Raw genomic sequence first — 13,049 nt, 5'->3', positions numbered from 1 at the left:
CCATCTGCTTTTAGACACAGGTGTATTTCCCCCCAAGGGGGATGCACCGTTCCTGGAAGTACTGCAATACCAGGTCGATGCGTGGAGTGGACGGAGCAAGCTCCTATTCCATCTCCCTGCTCCAAAAATCCATTTAATATATTGTCCTCGGATAGAGGACGTATCAGATATTAAACTGATAAGAACAGATACTACACTTGATCTTAGCCAAAAGGCCGAGAAGCGATAACGACCGCTGTCCCGGCACCGCGGCACCCTGCCTCTCACACATCCTTTAGGTCACGGTGAGAAGAGTCACCCTCAAACGAAAGCCCACCCTCTTCCCTAAACTTGACAGTATGTCATCGCCGCCACTCATAAGACATACATAGTTTGTCAGGTCATTACCTTTTGGGGGGCTTGCACGCTTTTTATTGTTTTGCTCCCATCGGTCCCGGGAGAAACAGCCGTTTTTAATTTGCATGTACCGCCCACACGCGCGCGCCGTTTCCTGGTTTCCTGCCCTCCCCGCCCGCCCTCCGCCTGGGAACGGAAACGCGCGGGTAGGCGGGTAGGCGTAGCCGGAGAGCTCCTTCAGCCTCGTTGCCTTGGAGACAGCCCCAAGCGAGAAAGACGCAAGCCGCTGGATGAGGTTTTTCTTGGCAGCGTCTCCCCTCTCTTCTTCTTCAACATCTTCTCCAGCGGACAGCTACGTTGAAAGAGTTCTACCGTGAGCACCCACCACCTAACATCATCTGACTGTTGTGTCCTGTATGTAGGCATGATGTAGGAAAGAACGTTAGGGTTCGAAGCCAACCAACAACAAGGGATTCTTTTGGGGCGCCTGGGTGGCTCGGTAGTTAAGCGTCTGCCTTCGGCTCAGGTCATGGTCCCAGGGTCCTGGGATCGAGCCCCGCATCGGGCTCCCCGCTCGGCGGGAAGCCTGCTTCTCCCTCTCCCACTCCCCCTGCTTGTGTTCCCTCTCTCGCTGTATCTCTCTCTGTCAAATAAATAAAATCTTTAAAAAAAAAACACACACACACAAGGGATTCTTTTTTTTAAATTTTTATTGTTATGTTAATCACCATACATTACATCATTAGTTTTAGATGTAGTGTTCCATGATTCATTGTTTGTGCATAACACCCAGTGCTCCTTGCAGAACGTGCCCTCTTTAATACCCATCACCAGGCTAACCCATCCTCCCTCCCACCCACCCCCCCCCCCCCCCCCCCCCCAACAACAAGGGATTCTTGAGACGTCTTTGGTGCAAAAAGGTGATTTTATTAGAGCAACGGGGACAGGGCCCGTGGGCAGAAAGAGCTGCAATGGGGTCATGAGGAGTGGCCCAATATATACCTTCAAGGTGGGAGAGGGTTAGGGATGGCGTAAGTCTCTAAGGAATTTTGGAAGCAAGGTTTCCAGGACCTGGAGGGGGCTAGCTATTGTTGGGAAGAGGTCATTTATTACCGTCTAATAGAACCTTAGTCATGAGACCCTTCAGATGGATATCGTGGGTGGGCCATAGGCTTGGGGGGATGATTGCCAACACGTATCTTGGGGGTTTAGAAATAAAGGAACTTCTGTACGTTAAAGTAGACTTACGGGATCCTGGTTGGGGGAGGGGGGGGGGTCAGGCTAGGATTGCCTTTTGCCCTTAGCAAGGTATTAACATCGAGGCAGTTGAGTCCCTAGAGGAATGTCACTCTGCCTGTTTCAAGGACTTCATCAGTGGGCTATAGGTAGTAAGGAAATTTAATAATTTTTCTTTTGCCTTTGTTTCCCGTATCTTTCCCCCCTGAACAATTTTGACCCTTAAATCTTTAAGGTTTTGAGGGTGGAAGGTCTCATCTTCTGTAACTTCTTCCTGCTGAATCGGGGCATAGAGATGTCCCTACCTATGGGTCAACGTTGGTCAGTCGGGGCGTATACAGATAATAGGAGTTACCAAAGACAGAGGCAGCTGAATCCAAGGGAGACCGCACGTGTAGACCTTCCTAGGTGGAAAGGATCATCTGTTGGCTTGAAGTTACGGCAGTGAAGGAGTCTTGAAACCAGGTGGAGAGACATGGGAGAAAACAGCAAAACATGATCAGTGTAACAAAAAGAAAAAGCAGCTCAAATAAGAGTCCTTTGATAGTTGACAAAAATCCTTTCCCAGTCCAGGAGTTTCACCGATCATTAAAGGAAAGAGAGGGATTGTTGTATTCATGTCAGAAACCCAGAAACATTTTGTGATAATCTGGAACGCATACACAGCATTTTGTTTTTATGCTAGCACACATTTCACCTTATGTAGCACTTGAAACATCTAATGTCATTCTGTTTTGTAAAACTGCTTTAAGCACTTGTGTTGTTTTAGTTATTTAATAGAGAAATGCTGTTTGGGGTGTCATTTAGGGCCTCGGCCATGTACTTATTAAGAGCTTCCATGTGCCAAACAACATCGTTCAGTTCCGACCGAAGAGGGAACAAAAATGGATGTTAGGTGGTCATACCAATGAGACACAGAATGTCTTCACCACTGTTTTAAATTTGGAAGGTTGACTGGGTTGGTAATGGTTTTAATAATGCATCCGTGCACCCAGGCAAAACCCAGAGTACAGTGGCCTGTCCAGCCTGGGGTGAAGCCATGGACACAAGTTAGAGTCGTATAGCCAGCCACTGGGTCCTGTTAGGAGAGACAGTCAGCTAATTCTGGGCTCCTTTAACTGCAGTCAGAATATCAAGGGCTATTCAGTTTTGGAGGGCCGTCTTTTGAATTTGTGTAATAAAAGCCAGTCCGTTGTCACTTTGTAGGGACCAAGGGAGTCCAAATCTAGAGAAGTTTTTTTCTTAGCAAAGTCTTTGTCACCTCCGTGGCCTTTTTACCCAAATCGGAAGCCTGGTGTGAATCCTGTATTACCTTCCATTGGTTACTTTTGGGTATAAAGATTTTTTTCCTGGGGCGCCCGGGTGGCTCAGTCATTAGGTGTCTGCCTTCGGCTCGGGTCGTGATGACGGGGTCCTGCCTCTCCCTCTCCCACTCTCCCTGCTTGCGTTCCCTCTCTCGCTGTGTCTCTCTCTGTCAAATAAATAAATAAAGTCTTAAAAAAAAAAAAGATTTTTTTCCTTCATTATTAACAAGCCAGTCCTGTGCATTTCTTGGTCTGAATGGACTGGACTTATGGACTTTATTGGAGTTAAGACGGATAAAAGACTTAATACTTGTTTATTTTGTGCTGCCTGCTTGGTTGCACGGTCTAGTGAATTGTTTCCTTTAGATTCTAAGGTCCTATCCCTCGATGTCCTTGAGGTGAATTACAGCTACTTCCTTAGGTAGGTGTACAGCCTCAAGAAGAGTAATAATTTCAGGCCCATATTTGATTTATGGCTCGATAATAATCCCCTTTTCTTCCAAATTGCTCCATGGACATGTAGGACTAGGGAAGCATATGTGGAGTCAGTATAAATATTAACTTTTAATAATTATTATTATTATTTTAACAATAATAATTGCCAAGCACGAGTGAGCACTATAGCATACCCAGCTTTTCTTATTCCCTTTTCCATGAAACTGTTGCCATCAGCAAACCAACTGTCATTTGTATTTTCAATAGGGGCGCCTTTTAAATCTGGTTGGCTAGAATAAACGAGATCAATAACCTCTGAACAGTTATGCTCTATAGAAGTACGATGCTCGGGTCCAGGTATAAGGGTAGCTGGGTTCGAAGTCTGACAGGTTTCGAGTATTATTTCAGGCATATCTATAAGCATAACCCGGTACTTAGTAAGTCAGCCTCCCATCGTCCGTTGGTGGCCTTTGGTCTCTAAGACACTCTGGACCTGATGTGACGTCATTACAGTCAGGGACCGTCCCGTAGTGAGCTTTGAGGCTCTTTTTTTTTTTTTTTTAAACCAGGAGGGCTATTATGCGCTTGGCTAAAGCCCTTGTTTGCAATTGTACCTCAATAGAGGTGGCCTCTAGGATAAATATGACTATGAGAGATGAAACCATCAAGAAGCCCTTTTTGTCTGAGGTCTAGCCTTAACAATATCCTAATTATAAGGAATCACTGGCAAGTGGGAGAAGACTTGTCAAGAGATAAGGGCATCCCCAAGTGCATCATCCAATCCAGTCATAAAGTGGGGTCATCCATTATCTCCACAAGCCCATAGTTAACCCTACAGAGCGGGGTATGCTCTGGCTTTTAGGGAACGATTTTGTCATCCCAGCCACATAGAATTGGTCAAGGTGCTAGTTGAGTTATACAACTGTTGCGGAACCAATCCCATTTTCCAGCTGTTTATTTTATTTTATTTTTTAAGATTTTATTTATTTTTCGGGATCATGACCCGAGCCGAAGGCAGACGCTTAACGACTGAGCCACCCAGGCGCCCCTCTTCTTGCTCCTTGACAATGAAGGGAGGAGCCATGGGGCCTGCGCCACCGAGGATGGTAGGGAAGCCTGTTGTGCAGGCTGCACCCAAGGTGGTGCGGACACAGAAGCGGGAGGGGGAGACAGAAGAGGCCAAGTGCTGCCAGAAGGCAGAGAAAGCGTTCCCGGTTTTAGAGCTCATCGGCTCCAACAGAGGTGCAGACGCCACGGTTCCCCCCCAGTAAGGGGGGGAACAGGCGGTCTGCGCCGGGCCAGAGAAGACAGGAAATTTCCCTGAAACAAAGGGAGTTTCGGCAGCTGCTTGGGAATATTCCCTAAAGTCCCATCCCGAGGTAGACTAACCACAGTTGGCTCCAGTTATAGCCATTAACCCGGGAAATGAGTGAGGAAGAAGCCCCTACATCTATTAGGAGGAGGAACAGTGACAGAGGGAGAGAGAGAGAGAGAGAGAGAGAGAGAGAGAGAGAGAGAGAGAGAGAGAGGGAGAGAGAGAGAGTGTCAGAGTCCCCTTTGCTAGGGAGGGCCTATGTTTCTTCCAGCAACCTGGGTTTATTCGGAGGGGGCCTATTTAGATAATTATCATCCAATATGTCAGGAGGGAGTTTACTAGCCGCCCCACTCAGGCAAACACATTCTGCAAGAGGCCCTTAGGTCGGGGTCTTGGTGTAGAGCAATGAAGGTAACCTAGGTCCATTTGCCCTGTTTCCTGCAGAAGAGATCTAACTGATAGATCCCACTGAGGCCATGCGGTGTCACAGGAGCTCAGTCCTTTCCTACGTTTTGCAATCCGAATTGTTTCCAGTGGGTTAAAAGTCACCCCAAGGGAGAGTCCTTGGGAACTGAAGAAAAGAGAAGGTCCATTACCTAGAAAATCCCCGTCCCCCCCCCGCCCCGACTCCCGGGTGGCGTCCCACGCAGGATAAGTCAGAGGTTCCTGGTGTCAAAGCGACCCGAGGCGTCCCCTGAACGAAATCGCTGTGACCACCGCCACCGATAAAGGCCCCTGTAGGAGGGATGCTAGCGTCCCCCTCCCCGCCCCTCCCCACCCCCCAGCTTCCCCATTGCATCCTAGGCTACAGATAGGTGCCTGGCGTGTGGAGCGAAATACCGTGCCTTGGAGGTCGTGCCGTGAAGGTCACGCCTTATTTTACCTCGCCTTGAAGGTCATGCCTTATTTTACCTTGCCTTAAAGAACTTGCTGTTTTTAACCCATGGACAACACTAGAAAAGTTTTACAAGGGGAAATTACCGAATTTTGTAGCTTAAGTACTTAGTACAGGACTAAGTACTTAGTTGATGGAAAACAGTAAAGACAGAAATCCACCATGATCCAAGCGACATTCCAACACAGGTAGTCCTTACAGCGAACTTCCCTAGGAAACGGTCCCCGGTTGGGTTTTAATTCCATCGGGTACTGGTTTCTGCCGGCTCCCACTGGAAGTCCCGCGGCCAGAAGCGGCTAGACCAGGGATGTGAAGGGGATCCCATTAGATCAATCAGGAGGAAACCTCACACGGGAGTCTTAAGATTGGCAGCCGTCCTGGTGACTTAGGTGGCTGTCCCGTGCCCAAGACAGACAACTTCGTGTAAGGACAGGAATAAGAGAGGGCATCAAGTTTCTGCGTCTTGTTACCATCCCGGCCAGGGTACTACTAACTTCCAGCCAAAAGGCAGGCTTTCTCCTCCCTGTAGAGTAGCCACGGGCTAGAGGATTGCAGCCTGAGCAATCGGCGTGAAAGTGTTCCAGGAAGACCGTGCTCCTTGAAGAGCCCCGAAAATGAGAGTAAAGGAAGAGAAGAGAAAGCACTCGCCAAGTTTGCACCGAGGCTGAGTCCAGATGAGACTCTGGACCCAGAGTCTCCCCACGTCCGGGCGCCCTATGATGTCGGAAAGAACGTTAAGGTTCGAAGCCAACGGACAAGAAAGAATTCCTGAGACGTCTCCGGTGCAAAACGGCGGTTTCACGAAAGCACGGGGACAGGGCCCGGGGGCAGAAAGAGCTGCACTGGGGTCATGAGGAGTGGTCCATTATATACTTTCCAGCTGGGAAGGGTTAGGGATAGCCCAAGTCTCTAAGGAATTTTGGAAGCAAGGTTTCCAGGACCTTGAAGGGGCTAGCTATTGTTGGGAAAAAGGTCATTTATTATCAGCTAATAAGACCTTAGTCACGAGACCCTTCAGATGTATGTAATGAAAAAAAGAGAAAACCTTGCCTCTTGAACAGAACAAAACTCATTCCATATTGCAGTTACCAGAGGGGTCCTTCGGTGGAGCCTCTTAGTAACTTGCCAACACCATCCAGCCAAAGACCACCAGGAACACGCCCGTGATGAGACGAATTGGGTTGTCCTAGTTGCAAAAGTGAGAGCGGACGCACTTCGGGGCGAGGGTGTCAGGAATGGCTTATTACGTATAGGATGTGGGCTTGCGGGACAGTTTAAGCAAGCGAGGCCTTCCTTTGAATGGGGTGTGAAGGGTAGCAGCATTTGCTAACCCACCCCCCACCCCCCAATATGCCACTTTGGCAGAAAGATTATTTTGAGCTGAAACAGATAGAAGGAAGAACTCTGCCCTCTTCCGATTTGCCTCAAAGCAGGACAGAAATGTGTACAGAAGTTGATCACTGACAACCCTAGATCCTTATCGGCCCAGAGACTGGCACCAGAGGACTCTACATAACAAACTTTACTGGACGGCCCTTATCTTCTACTATTCCCCCCTATATTTAACTTCCTACAGTTTGCCACCCTAGAAACTCAAAGCCCTTTTACTTTGTCTTGTCACTTCTCTGAAAATTTATTTATTTATTTATTTTTTCCTTTCTCCTTTCTCTTTTTCCTGTTCCTTCTGTGTTAAGGAGCTATATAAGCCCAAGTTCTAGCCACCCCATTGAGTTACTCATCCCTAAGTTTCTTCCATGTATATATGAGATATACACACTAATAAACTTCCGTTTGTTTTTCTCTTGTTAATCTGTCTTTTGTGACAAAGCCCCAGCCATCCCCCCACCCCCACCCCAAGAACCTCAAAGGGGAGAAGGAAAAAGATCTCCCCCGCCCCCACAGATGCTTTCGGGAAGTCAGGGTAATTCAGTGATTGGGTAGCTGAATAAATCTTACCCAGAAGAAAGGAAAAACAGAGTGAGGCCAAAGCTGCAAACTGGTAAAGGAGTAGCAGCTACTCGTATTAGCCAGGATAAGGGGGGGGGGGGGGGGTTGGTGCATTTTGTTGTTCGGACAACATTCTTCTTTTTTTGTCTCCGTTCCGACGTGACCACGGAGTGGTCTCACTTCTTCTGTCTTGATTCGTGACGGTCCCAGGGCGGCCTTTTCTGATGTTGATGTTGAAAATAAATAAAGGAAATCTCACTTAAAATGGAGCCAGGAAGCCCTGAAAGGGGAGCTCTCAGGCACGTACCACTCCTTGCGGCCTGCCTAACCAGCAGGAAGAAGGAAAACAAAAATTATTCTGACAAGGGGGAACCTTTTCACATAGGCAGTTCAGCTCCTGCCTGTAAGAAAAAGAAGGATAGAGCCCTCCTTGCCCCAGCAACCAGGCACTAACCACCGCTTGCACTTTGATGGGAAACTGCCACAACCTCAAACTCTTGTTCTTCTCCAGTGAACTTTTGTTCAAAGCAAGCCTCCCCAATGTCCTCCTAAAACCTAAAAGAAGCTGACCTTCCAAAAAATAAAAAAAGTAAAAAAAAAAAAAGCTGACCTTCCCTTTGCCTCTTCGGACTTGCCTGTAGGCTCCCCCCTAGCTTGCATGTCCGTCCCTAACTGCAATGCCTCTGCCATCCCCGAACAGACTCATTTTGCTAGTAAAATAACTGGCTATTTTATTTTTAAGGTTGCCACTGCTGGGCGAAACTGTGTATGTCCAACCGGAGACCACCACGGCTAGCTGTGAGTGGCGGGCCAGCTCCTGCCGCCGCTTTCGTCTCTCTCAAAACCGAAGACACATCACGGCGTCTTCGCGATCTAACTTTCCCTGTATCTCGACACGATTTGCCGTGTCGTCATCCTAGGCATATTTCGGCCTGCCTGCACTTATTCCTCCATCCATAGCTAGGACGAAAAAGTCTACAAGGATCAGGAAAATGGGGGAACGAAGGAATCCCTTAGAGGGGTGATGCAGCGGTCGCGGAACAAGTCGTCGCCGTGGCACCCACCATCCTTCCGTTTTCTCCTTGCCTTGTTGCGGTAACAAAGTACGCATTCCCCTTTCCCGAAGGTAGACAAGCAGGTGGGAGACACCATCTCCGAAGGCTCGACTTTGCTTTTGCTGACTGCAAGCGAGAATTGGGAAATTTTCATCTTTCCACCCCCGATGACAAAGAGAAGAACACAGCCAGAGGCGCCCATTTCCGTGAGACCGATCATGACGGTACCGGCAGAGGAATCAGAAGATGAAAGCAAAGGACTGGTCTCTAATGAGGACGGTGAACGGGATTACACGAGGGACATCTCCGACCGCATGTCTGAAAATGACAATATCCTAGATGAATTTTCTCCAACTCCAGGATTTGCAGTTCAACAAGGGTCACAAAAAATTTCTTCAGCTGTTACCTTTTGACAATGCAAGTGCAAGAAGGACCAGAAGTCGTGGTGAGGCCGAACCTGTTGGGGATGGATTTGAGGTCCGGAGGCAGTATCCCGCAGGCCGGGTAGGACAAGCCAACGAGCAGTTCCTGGCATTCGGAGCATGTCGCAAGATTCAGGTATTCAGACCTTCAGAACCTGGAAACTATGAAGTAATTTACAACGTAGGTGTGCTATGTTTAAATTCGTATGGCAATTTTTAATAAAGCCCTTGCCCACTATGCTTTATTTTTACCTCTCGTGGAAGGGCCTCTTGGGTGCCCGGTAGCAAACGCTGACGATGTCTAGTTTTCCCCGGCATACCGGGCGCTAAGGTGAGCCACGTGAGCCTGGTGGTATGCTTTCTGCCGGCCACGTTCAGTGGCACAGGTGGCACCAAGGGCGTGGCAAGGGAGCTGACGGTATGTGCAGGGAAATTAATCTCGGTCAGTAAGGATGGGAGGACATATCAAAGGTGTTAGACAGACCCAGTAGGCTAACTGAAAAGGAACGTGCCGAGGCTGCAGGCAAGTGGGCTGCTGAGAAGCTAGAGAAGGCAGATGAGAGTAACTTACCTGAGATTGAGTATGAGCCAGGATCCACAGCACCGTTGTTTATCGAGCAGCCAGAGGAACCTGAGTCAAATGCAACAGATGGCACAGAATTATTTGAAGACAGTCAACTAAGCAGTCGCTCTAAAGCAATAGCATCAAAAACCAAAGAGATGGAACAGGTTTACCGACAAGACTGTGGAACTTTCGGGAGGGTTGTGAAAATGCTGATTGAAAAAGAGCCTTCCTTAGAAAAGTCTGTACAGTTTGCATTGAGACAGAATTTACATGAAATAGGTGAGCGGTGTGTTGAAGAACTCAAGCATTTCATTGCAGAGTATGACGCCTCTAGTCAAGACTTTGGAGAGCCTTTTTAGAAAATTACTTGCTCAGGCAACAAAAATGTTTCTAGGGTTCCCCCCCGCCCCGCCCTCCCTGGATTGTGTAAATCCTTAATACGTGGCATTTTCGTGATAAAGAGAAATACTTTGATAGTCGACTACATTTCCAATGTCAAATAAACATCTAAAATAGTCTTAAGATGTTTTAATTAGAATTTTAAAAATCTACATGTAGAGCCTCGTAATCCATACTTCTCTTTTTCCCCCTAAAATGATGGGTCAGTTCATCTTTCAAGCTTTGAAAAAGCAGTCCTGGAGAACAGCTCATGTTCTATTGTCTTCCACAGTATGCGATCATTTGTTTTGGTCACACTAGTGTAATTTATTAGGTTAGAGATCATTCCACGTAAAACATTCATAGTCTTTTTGCATTTCATAGTCAGTGATACCATGTGAAAAAGAATTCTTGAGTTGTGATTTTATTGACTTGTTGCTTATTTTAGGCTTTGTAACTTTTAATATGTTCAAGTATACTATCCAAATAAACCGAATACTTAAGCGTCTACAGAAAAAAAAAAAAAATAAGGATGGGAGGACATTGGTGGCTTGGGGGTGGGGTGGGGGTGAAGGGACAGTGAAAAGTGACGTACCAAAGGGCAGGTGGCGGGGGGGGGGGGGGGGGGGGGGAAGAAGGTGATTGGCCAGTGTAAGACTGCATGTGGAAGGGGTTAGAGCAATTCGTAATGACAAGATCTAGGGTCGGACCACGGGAGTGAGTGCTTTAGGTAAGGGTAGCCGAGGTCGGAGAACTGAGACGAAGGGGTTCGGAAGGATCAGCAGTGAGGCTGTTGAGATCAGCAGGAATGACACGAGTGTGTGGGAAAAAGAGACAGCCGGAATGACACGATTGTGTTGGAAAGGAAGACAGCCCGGAGCTAAACGTTCGAGGGAATGACCTGCAGCTGGACGGATGACAGGAGCAAGGAAACGCAACAACAAGGAAAGGCAACGGGTGGGTGACAGAGCAAGGTAGGGACCTATAAGGAACAACACCGTGGAAACCAAGGCCCAAGCGCAGGAAGAAGAGAAAAAGAATAACAAGCAGCCGCCACAACACGAAGCAGCAACTTGTGTCCTCCCTGGGAGAGTTCCCAAGGGACCCCAAAACAAAAACAAGACCGCACGCAAATAAAAGTAGAATGCAAATAGAAAAAACAACCAAAGAACCAAACCGTACAAAACACCGTAATAGCATAAATGCGTAGAAAAAGCATCCAGACCTGTTTCTTCACGTCGGTAGTAAATCGGAAGAACGAGCGCCGCCCCCGAAAGCTGTGCAACACCAGATCGATGCGCAGAGAAAACAGCAAGTTCTATAACCCACCTCCCAGCTCCGAAAACCCACTTAACATACCGTCCTCCGGGAGAAAAACGTATCACATACCAAGCTGACAAAGACACAGCCCACACTTGACCTTCCCCCCAAGAAGCCCACAACCGATACCTACCGCCCCCGCCTGGGCACCGGCCTCCCATCATCCATATTCCACTCACGGTGAGAACCCAGGCCCTCACTCCTGGCCTCATTTCCTTTGCGTCGTCGACAGTTCCATCCGTATCACTAGACGTTTGTGCAGACGGTTCCTTCTCTTCCCTCGGAACGAGAGACCTCCGAGTATCCCTGGTTGCCCCGGCCGGCCCGCGCCCAACAGCCCCTCCAAATCTGCATGCCCCGCCTTTAGCTCCCCGAGGGGGCGCGGCCGCCGCCGCCCGACTCCACCCTCCCGACCGCCCCCGCGCGCCACGAGCCCAAACCCAGCCGGCCGCCCACCTGCCGCCGCGCACACATCCCGCGCCGAGGCTCGGCACTTAGGGACGGCTGACACGGCTGCAGCTCCCGGGGCTCCCGGGAGCCCGTGAAGGCGAGACCTTCGCTTTGGTCACTTTGCTCTCTCCCCTCTCCCCCCGCCCCCAGCACGTACCGCACACTCAACAAGCGGTTCGGTGGATGGGATCTTGCCTCCCACACGCTCAGCCAGTGCCCGGCGCGCCCTCCCTGCTCGGCACTTCTCCGCTCGCGTCCGTGTCGTTCGGGCAGTCTTCCGCCCCAGAGTCCGGGGCCCCGGCCGGGTCCGTCCCGAGAAACGGGATGTCCCAGATGACATTCGTGGAACGGAACAATTCCCGTTTCCTCGGCGAGACTCACTCTGATCGACACGCACGGACCCCAGTGCCTGCACACTGCGCTCTGCGGAGGCCGGTCCTGTGCCCCCTGTGCCCCCGGCGGCGGGGTGGTCCCGGCCACCCTCGCCGCGAGAGTGCCTTGAGTTTCGGCGGATCGGGGACAGCGACTGCGAGAGCGCGGCGGACCTTCTCAGGCGGCCCCTCCTTCCCCAGGCTCGCCCGCAACTCCGCGCGGCGGCCGAATGGGATTGCTTCTGGGCGAGGCGGGGCGGGCAGATCGGGGGGTGGCGGGCGAGAGGGCCATCTCTTAGAGGTGGTGGAAAGGGTACCTCAGCGCAGTTTTGCTGTGTACTTCTCTAATCAGGCCGAGTGTCTTCTCCTGTGTGTGAGCGCCACGTTTCTTCTCCCTCTGAACTCTCTCTGTTCACGGACTTCGGCCCTTTTCTGGCTAGGTGAATTGGTTGGGCCTGTAGCTGTACTTTACATATTAAGGGGGTTGGCCCTCTGTCTGTCCTCTAAGCCTTGAATATTTTCTTCTGTTGGATAGCTGTCTTTGGGCCTTGCTCAGGGTGATGATTCCAGGTGCTTAAGGTTCCACTGAAAGTTATTTCTTAGGGGCGCCGGGTTGGCTCGGTGGGAGGGGTGGGGGCCGAGCCTCACACTGGGCCTAGAGGTTACTAAATAAATAAACTTGTAAAAAGTCATTTTTCATATCATGCTATTCATCAGTTTTTTTTTTTTTAATACTTTTCAGATGTTGAGTCAAAGGTAGAAAGCACTTCACCGTGAGGTTATAAAATAATATCCTAAATCTTCCCCTAGGTCTTTTTCTTCTTCTTTCTCAACAGCTAAATCTTTAGCCATTTGGTGTCTACTCTGCAGTACAGTGTAAATCACTGAATTTTTCCTTCACAACTTAGAGATGCCACCTTTGATCCTAAACTGCACCACACCTACATTCTTGTAACATTCCTGGATTTTTTGTTTTTCTTTCTTTCTTTCTTTCTTTCTTTCTTTCTTTCTTTCTTTCTT

The 13,049-nt window shown here is 49.1% G+C and overlaps 1 long non-coding RNA gene and 1 other non-coding gene across 2 annotated transcripts; both read right to left on the bottom strand.

Moving 5' to 3' along the window:
* Positions 1 to 36: 36 nt before the first annotated feature.
* LOC123323792 lies at positions 37 to 227 on the bottom strand. Its single transcript, XR_006539529.1, has one exon. It is a non-coding gene; the product is annotated as a U2 spliceosomal RNA (small nuclear RNA).
* Positions 228 to 9,064: 8,837 nt separating this feature from the next.
* LOC110573205 lies at positions 9,065 to 11,500 on the bottom strand. Its single transcript, XR_002479903.1, has 3 exons — positions 11,342 to 11,500; positions 9,517 to 9,576; positions 9,065 to 9,107 (listed from the first exon to the last, which is right to left on the bottom strand). It is a non-coding gene; the product is annotated as an uncharacterized LOC110573205 (long non-coding RNA).
* Between the last annotated feature and the right edge of the window lie 1,549 nt (positions 11,501 to 13,049).

Source organism: Neomonachus schauinslandi, unplaced genomic scaffold (genome assembly GCF_002201575.2).
Source record: "Neomonachus schauinslandi unplaced genomic scaffold, ASM220157v2 HiC_scaffold_901, whole genome shotgun sequence".
NCBI lineage: Eukaryota > Metazoa > Chordata > Mammalia > Carnivora > Phocidae > Neomonachus > Neomonachus schauinslandi.
The sequence above is the reverse complement of the archived record's forward strand: the minus strand, read 5'-3'. Positions and strand labels throughout refer to the sequence as shown.